Below are 8023 nucleotides of genomic sequence, written 5' to 3'. Positions count from 1 at the left end.
TTATGGCTTACAGTGCTGGACAAATCAAAGGTATAAGCATACATCTCGGATGTGATATCTATTCAGAATCCAAGTCAGGAATCGTTCCAAGCCCAAGCAGTATCCTCCATGAGGGCATGTACCATATTTTCTCTGATCTGTATACCAGAGTGGGGTCGATCCCTTCCCTTTTATAACCTGCCAGCATTTCTTCTCTATCCCAGATACGCATTGAGCCTCCCACAATCTCACCAACATTGGGCACCAGATTCAGTAAGCGGGAATCCTCAGGACATGGCTGCATGTAGACTTGATCTCCACAGGAATTCGACACAGCAAGCTTGGTTCATTAATGGTGTCTGTCATCAGTCTCTAAGGAGCTTCTGGGATATCTTCTCCAAATTCATAGAAAGTCCCATCTTCTTTCTTTACATTGTGTTCTTTTAGCCACCCAAAAGCATCTGAGTAGTTCATCTGTTTGAAAGGCCGTTTAGGGAGTTTAAAGTTTGGGTTGAGGTCATACACTATGCTTGATTTTAAGACTATCTACCACGTCACAAACCAAGTCCTCCAATCTGTTCAGGAGATCCTCAAAGGTCAGGAAAGGGCACTCAGCTTCCACGTGAGTGTACTCAGCTAGGTGCCTTCGTGTTCTGGATTGTTCTGCTCTGTATGACTGTGCAATACAAAAACATCTCCCAAGGATGGAAGGCAGGTCTCCAGGTACAACTGAGAGGACTGAGTCAAAAATGCCTCTTCCCCGAAATAGTCAAGCTTGAAGAGCGTAGCACCACCTTCTACCTGTGTCGGCACCAACGTTGGAGGAGTAACTTCACAGTACCCCCTATCAAAGAAGCACCTGGTGATCCTGGAACGTGCTTTTAGGATTTGGGACATTTTTCTCCTTGGATCATCATGTGCCTGTCGTTCACTAGACATCGACATCAGATTCTTCATTGATTAAGTTGTCTGCTCCTCCAGCAGGGGCCAACCCCATAAGTTCCCAGAAGTCACAACTCAACTCTTGGCCCCCTGGAGCCTGCTTGCCCTTTGGAGTAAGATTTAGTATTCCATATTAGAGCAACATTACTCTCAGTAGACAAAACTACTCCACTGTAACACTGACACAACTCATCCGACAAGACACCCTGAAGATAACCCGTACCATCCCGCAACACCAGGAACATTAAATTCTTTCCTTGCCTATGCAGCCTATGGACCCAGCCAAACACCTTTACTCTCTGGCCTCTATATCCTTCTAATGCATGAATCTTCACACATGTGGCTCTGGCAGACTTGGATCATAATGGTAATCTTCTTTGCTTCTTCGAGGTTCTTTTTCTCTTCGCAAATTATCTTCTGCCTCTTTCTTCTCTTGGGATTCACTCTTCATTTGCTCCCTATGCCACATTTTCCTAATGTTATTCATCTGTGATTTAGAAATAATGTCCCACCTCTCATTTTCTTTTTGTGAATCCACATAAATGGTAGGAAATGGTTCTTTTCCTACTGTCATCAAAGCCTTTAGGCCTGTTTTAAATAGTTTCTCTTTGGTTCCATCTCCCGTGGCATTATTTCCCTCTTGATCTGAGACATACAACTCTGCTAGCACCATCCCTGCAGTCTTCCTGGTCACCTCCAAGGACATGGTCCCAACACCGCTGTCGTCCAGTCACCCCAACATGCGCGGAGGTCTCCATAGCAGATCTTAAGCTAAAGTCCAGTAAATTTTACAGTTGTATTCATATATGTAACCAACACCCAGGTCTAGATATAGGGCATTTATATCAGCCCAGGAGATTCCTTTGTGGTTATTGCAGTCACTACTTCCCTTCTCAGAGGTCACTATGCTATTCTGACTTTAATTACCATATACCAGTTTTGCCTGTTCTTGAACTCTCCCATAGAAGTAGGTATCATCCTGAAACTTTTCAAGATTACTGTCTCTTCTATATCATTTCATCATTCTATATCATTTTGCTGAGCTGGCTTTGAACTTTGGATCCTCCTGCCTCAGCCTCCCCAACCACTGGGATTACTGGTGTGCACCACAACCTCACCCAGTTCCAGCACTATTTATCTTTTATTTTGAGACACAGTCTCATCAAGTTGCTTAGGGCCTTGATGAGTTTCTGAGGCTGGCCTTGAATTTGCAATCCTCATCAGGCAGACTTTTTTTTTTTTAAAGCTTTTGCTATAGTTCTTTAAATCAAAAGATTTTAGGTTTTGTTGAAGCTTAAATGGTGGGACTAGAGTTGGAACTGGGAATTAATTGGACTAGATTATATTGGAAGACAGCCTCTATTCACAGCTGAACATCTTTTATATCCTATTTCTCTGCTTCATTTCTGGCTTTCAGAAGCATTTCATGCAGTTCACCACTCCATTTCTTTTAAAGCATTTGCCCTGAGACCACCTTCTCCTAATTCTCATCTCAGTCTGTTTTGCTCATTTATTTTCCTTTTCCTAGCCTCTGGTTCCCTAGGCCTTTATCTGGAGTCTCTTCTCTCCTTTATCTAAATTCGCTGCCTAGTTGATCTCATGCAGACCCATGGAATTAAATGTTCTGTGCAGACAAATCTCAAATTTGTATCTTCAGCCCAGTTACTTTCCAAGAGATCCAGACTCATCTATTTCAGGGTATTTGTATTTTAAAAATGAAGGTATAATTGGCATAAAGTATATAGTAGATCTTAAGCATAAAGTCCAGTAAATTTTACAGTCATATTCATCTATGTAACCAACATCCAGGTCTAGATATAGGGCATTTGTATCAGCCCAGAAGGTTCCTTTGTGGTTATTGCAGGCACTACTTCCCTTCTCAGAAGTCACTATGCTATTCTGATTTTAATTACCATACACTGTTTGCCTGTTCTTGAACTCTGTGTAAATGAATTCATACAATGTATATCTTTTTGTGTCTGACTCCTTCACTCAACACTTTTAAGATTTATTCAGATTGCTGTATCAGTAGTGCACTCTTTTATCACTGCATAGAATTTAGTTTTATGAATGTTCCATACTTTATTTATTCATTTTTCAGTTAGTAGACAGTTTTCTCCCTAGTTTGTTGGTTGGTTGCTTGCTTGGTAGATACTAGGGATTGCATCCAAGAGTACTTTACCAGTGAGTTACATCCCCAGTCTTTTTTTTTTTTTTTTTGAGATGAGTTCTTGCTAAGTTGCTGAGGCTGGCCTCAAATATGCAATCAATCCTTCTGCCTCAGCCTCCTGATTTGCTGAGATTATGGACATGCATTATCACACCTAGCTTCCCCTTATTTTTTTGCTATCATAAATAGAGCTGCTGTGCTATGAATAGTTTGGTACATGTATGTGTATATATATATATATTAGATAAGCAAAATGCCTTTGTTTATTTATTTTTATGTGGTGCTGAGGCTCGAACCCACTGCCTCACAGGGAAGGGGCAAGCTCTCCACAGCTGAGCCACAACCCAAGCCCCTGTCTTTTTTTTTTTTTTTTTTTTAATGCTCTTATTTCCCTTGACCTCATCACATGCTCCAAATTTCTGATTGGATAGTATATATAATGTTCTAAGATCAGTCCTAACTTTGTACTTATTATTTTCCTCCAAGTTCTTAAATTCAGTAACAGTTTTTTGAAACTAATACTTAAAAGGAAGATTCTGGATCTATGACTATAACTAAGGTCATCAGTATATTAAGAGCTTTACAGAAAATTTTACAACCCTAAACAGATTCTCCAAAAAATGTTTGTCCAACTTTATTGACTCCTTAATTATTCCAGTGATTCTTTTTCTTCAGGGACAGTTTACTTTAGTTGTGTTTGCACTGGGCAGGACAAACAGCAGCACATGCAGTCACCGGGATGCTCTCCAATGCCAGTCTCCGCGGGCCCTTCTGTTGACTGCTCTAGTTCTCCTCTGAATGATCTCACTCTCCTTCTTTTCAACCTTGCTACTCAGAGTGTGGTCCCAGACTAAGCGCATCAGCATCACCTGGGAACTGTATTAGTTCTCTGCTGTGTAACCAGTGATCCCACCACGTAGCATCGGCTCAGGGTTTGAGGGTCAGGAATCTGGCCCAACTGAGCCAGGACTCTGCTTCCCAGTCTCTGCACAGGGCTGCAGTCAAGGTGTCCACTCCAGGTCTGTGTTGTCCTCTAAAGGCTTGACCACCTCCAACCTGGAAACAGCTGGTGGTCGGACACAAAACGGTCAGCACCCGCACTCCGGGTCATCCACAGCTACCATCCTGATCCAGTTCTTTTACCTGCTTCTAGTCTCTTGGCTCTGCTCTTTCCTGACTTGCTTCATCTACATTTTCATCACAACCAGCCAAATCTCTAAAAGACATAAAAAATCTGAGCATGTTGCATTCCTAACTAAAACTGCCAGATGACTTTCTCTTCTACTTAGAGTAAAATTAAACTGCTGAACTATGTGTGTCCTGTGTGTTGTCTCCCCTGCCAGACTTTGACTTGGGTTTAGTCTCCTAAGCTCCTTGATAAGATGTGCTCTGAATGTCCTAGCCTTCCCTGGGTCCTTGACTATGCCCACCTCAGTTTCTCCTCAGGGTCTTTGCACTCAATTCTCTCTACCCCAGATCTTCTAAGAGTGGTTCCTTCTCTTCATTCTCTCCTGGTTGTAGAAAGTAGGCTTCATTCATTATTAATCCCAATTACTTTATTTTCTTTATAGCATTTGTGAGATCTGAAGTTCATGTTGGTTTGCTTACTCATATTATAGTTGCTGTGTGACTTCGAATTTTAGCAGAGGTTCTAAAGGTCAAATGTGACACAAGACTTAACAAGTACTCCTGGGACCTACCCCCGCCCCCATACAAGTGAGGGGTGGAGAAATTGGTTCTTCCTTCATCAGTAATCTACCCACCTATATAACCCATGAAAGAGTAGAGGGTGAAGATGTGGAGGGAAGATTTCCTCAGAGACAGTTATCAGTATGCTTTGCATTTGTGCTGGAGGAAGGAGCTGGAGGAAGGGGCTAATTGCATTTAAAGGAGACTTCTCAGATTAGCCTGAGGTGCAATGTGAACACCTGTAATCCCAGCTGTTTGGGAGGCTGAAGTAGAAGGATTACAGGTTCCCTGAGAGCCTGAGTAATTCAGCCCCACTTTGTCTCAGAATAAAATTAAAAGGGCTGGAAATGTAGCTTAACAGTAGAGCACTTGCCTACCATGCATGAGGTCTTGGGTTCAATCCCTAGTACAAAACAAAGGAGGTGGGGAGGAAAAAAGATTGATACATATCCCTGGGAAGGGATGAATCCAGGTTTTGTGGGACCTGACACCACGCCGCATTTAGCACTTTTTAAAGAACAATACAAGGTGGCACATGCCTGTAATCACAAATCAGGAGGTTGAAGTAAGAGGATCACAAATTGGAGGTCAACCTCAGCAATTTAGCAAGGTCCCCCAGCAACGTAATATGACCTTGTCTCAAAATAAAATATAAGATAAATAAAAAGGGGATGTAGCTCAGTGGCAAAGTGCCTCTGGGTTCAAGCCCCAGCCTCCCCCCCAAAAAGAACAATACAAAATTATTAATAAAATAAGGTTTGAAGCTGGGTGTGGGAGTGCCTTCCTATAATCCCAGCAGTTTGGGAGTCTGATGATGAGAAATGAGGCCAGGGAGGTACGGCAGGTCCAGAAGGCTTACCAGTTGGTTGTGGGGATCAGAGGTTTGAAGCTAACAACTTACCGAGGCTCTAAGCAACTTAGTGAGACCCTGTCTCAAATAAAAAATAAAAAGGGCTGGGGGATATGGCTCAGTGGCTAATTGTCCCTGGGTTCAATCCCTGGTACTTAAGGGGGAAAAAATGAGGTATGAATGTGAATATTTAAAATAAGAAAATAAATTTAGATAATTTTAAAAGTTGACAGATACCACAAATTCAGAAAAATAACATTTTCTGAAAATGAACTGCCTGACCCATTTCCATAATACTTTTTCCTGTATGTTTGTCAACATAGGCTTTAATTGCTTCTTCATATGACATTGATGGTGTACATTTATTACTGAGAGAGATTTTGTTTGACAAATGAGTACTGAATCATTCACTTACAGTTTTACATTGTCAAGTGATTAGAAGATTTTTTTGCAAACCAACTGCTAAATCTATACATTTCAAACCTGTTTCTCCTCCATTGTTCAAAAGTTCCCAGCCCCAGGTGTGATAGGACATTCATATCATTATCCACCTCTGGTTCTGCACTTCTGTTTCATGACTCAGGGTGAACTGGCCCAGGAAGTGGTAGAGAGTATTCCTGGGAGTCATTCCTATAGCAGGACAGCTGGAAATCATTTCATTATATATGGAGGTTACCGGAAATCACACGAATATGTGTCATGAATCCCAAACTGAACATGTCCCTAATTCGCTTTTCCGGATTTCAAAATTGCCAAGACCATTGTAACACCATCCAATATCAAGTGCAGAGGGGTGGAGAGAAGGTCTGGTCACACCTCAGACAGACCCCAGCTGGAGGAAGGGAGATGTTTCCATTTAAAAGAAGACTGGAAATGTAATCAGTGCACGGGAGCTGGGATTTTGAAAGCCAAAACAAGGAGAGCATCTATTTATTTATCCACAAAGAGGCAGGAACCGGGAAGACATGATTCATCAAAGTGGGTTGGGAGGACATGGAGGATAAGGGAAGAAGGAAGCTCCTTTCTCTTTGTATCTGCGGGATCTGGCTCATCCACAAAATTTGCCTCCATCTCTCTCAGGAGTACCAGCGCCATGAAATAGGCAACTTGTCAGCCTTCTTTACCAAGCTACCCACCATACAGTAGGTCCTCAATAAATCTTTTTCAAACAAGTGCCAGGCTCTTGAGTAACAAAGATGCATAAGCCTCAAAACCTTCCCTCAAGAAACTGAGTCCAGTGGGTGCTGCAAACTGGAGAAGAAACGATTTCAACACAATGCATTAAGCATCTCCCATCCTCTGAGGGAAGGCTTCTTGGAGGACGTTAGATGAGGTATGTGGGACAATCCAGAGTTTATGTGGGGCAGAGACACTGAGATGGGAGGACAAAGAGTGTAGAGAATGGTAAGAGGGATGATGGGAAATGAGGCCAGGGAGGTACGGCAGGTCCAGAAGGCTTACCTGTTGGTTGTGGGGAGCCATTGAAGGGTTTGGGCTAAGAATAGCATTACCAGGATGGATTGGACCAAGATAACTGATGGATCAGAGGCAAGGAGACCAGTCGGACACTCTTGACATGGTGCAGGGAGAGGTAATGTCATCCTGGCTGACCTTTGGGCCACAGGTGATGGAGAAGGAAAGGAGAAGTGATTTGGGGAAAAAAAATAGCATGTCAAATCAGCAGGATTTGGTCATTAATTAGAGGGGAAAGAGATGGAGTGTGTGGTGGCTTCCAGATTTCAGGCTCAAGAGACTGAGGCAGTGATGACCCTCTGAGCTCAGGGCTAAGCTTCAGTTTTAGACTAGTTGTATACAATGTTTTATTTGGTATCTTTTCTCTTTCTCACCATACCACCTACCTCCTTTAAGTTTTTATATGTTTTATTAATCCTCTATTGGGACATCTGAACAATTTTTGTAAATCCTAGCATTCCTGGAAGAAATCCCACTTGGTTGTGGTGTATAACTGCTGAATTTGGTTTGTTAATGCTTTGTTGAGAATTTTTGTATCAATATATTCACAAAGGATATTGGTCTTTAGTTTTTGTATAGTGTCCTTGTCTAACTTTTATATAAGGGTTATGCCAGTCCTATAGATCAATTAGAAACTATTCCCTCACCAGGTGCGGTGACTCATGCTTGTAATCTGAGCAACTCAGGAACTGAGGCAGGAGGATTGTGAGTTCAAAGCCAGCCTCAGCAGATTAATGAGGTACTTAGACTCAGCCAGACCCTGTCTCTAAATAAAATATTTAAAAGGGCTGGGATGTGGTTCAGTGGTTAAGTACCCCTGAGTTCAATTCCTGGTACCAAAAAAGAAAGAAAAGAAAAAAGTATTCCCTCTTCAATATTTGGGAAGAGTTTGAAAAAGATTAGCATTAGTTCTTTAAATG

General features: G+C 42.0%; 1 pseudogene across 1 annotated transcript; it reads right to left on the bottom strand.

The window, feature by feature from the left end:
* Window positions 1-1627, bottom strand: LOC308632866 (asparagine--tRNA ligase, cytoplasmic-like; annotated as a pseudogene). Its single transcript has one exon. The product of its transcript is annotated as an asparagine--tRNA ligase, cytoplasmic-like (transcript).
* Window positions 1628-8023: the final 6396 nt, after the last annotated feature.

The sequence above is a fragment of the Spermophilus citellus genome (assembly GCF_964194105.1).
Source record: "Spermophilus citellus genome assembly, chromosome: 13".
NCBI classification, from domain to species: Eukaryota; Metazoa; Chordata; class Mammalia; order Rodentia; family Sciuridae; genus Spermophilus; species Spermophilus citellus.
Note: the sequence above shows the minus strand (reverse complement) of the source record. Positions and strands in the feature narration are given on the sequence as shown.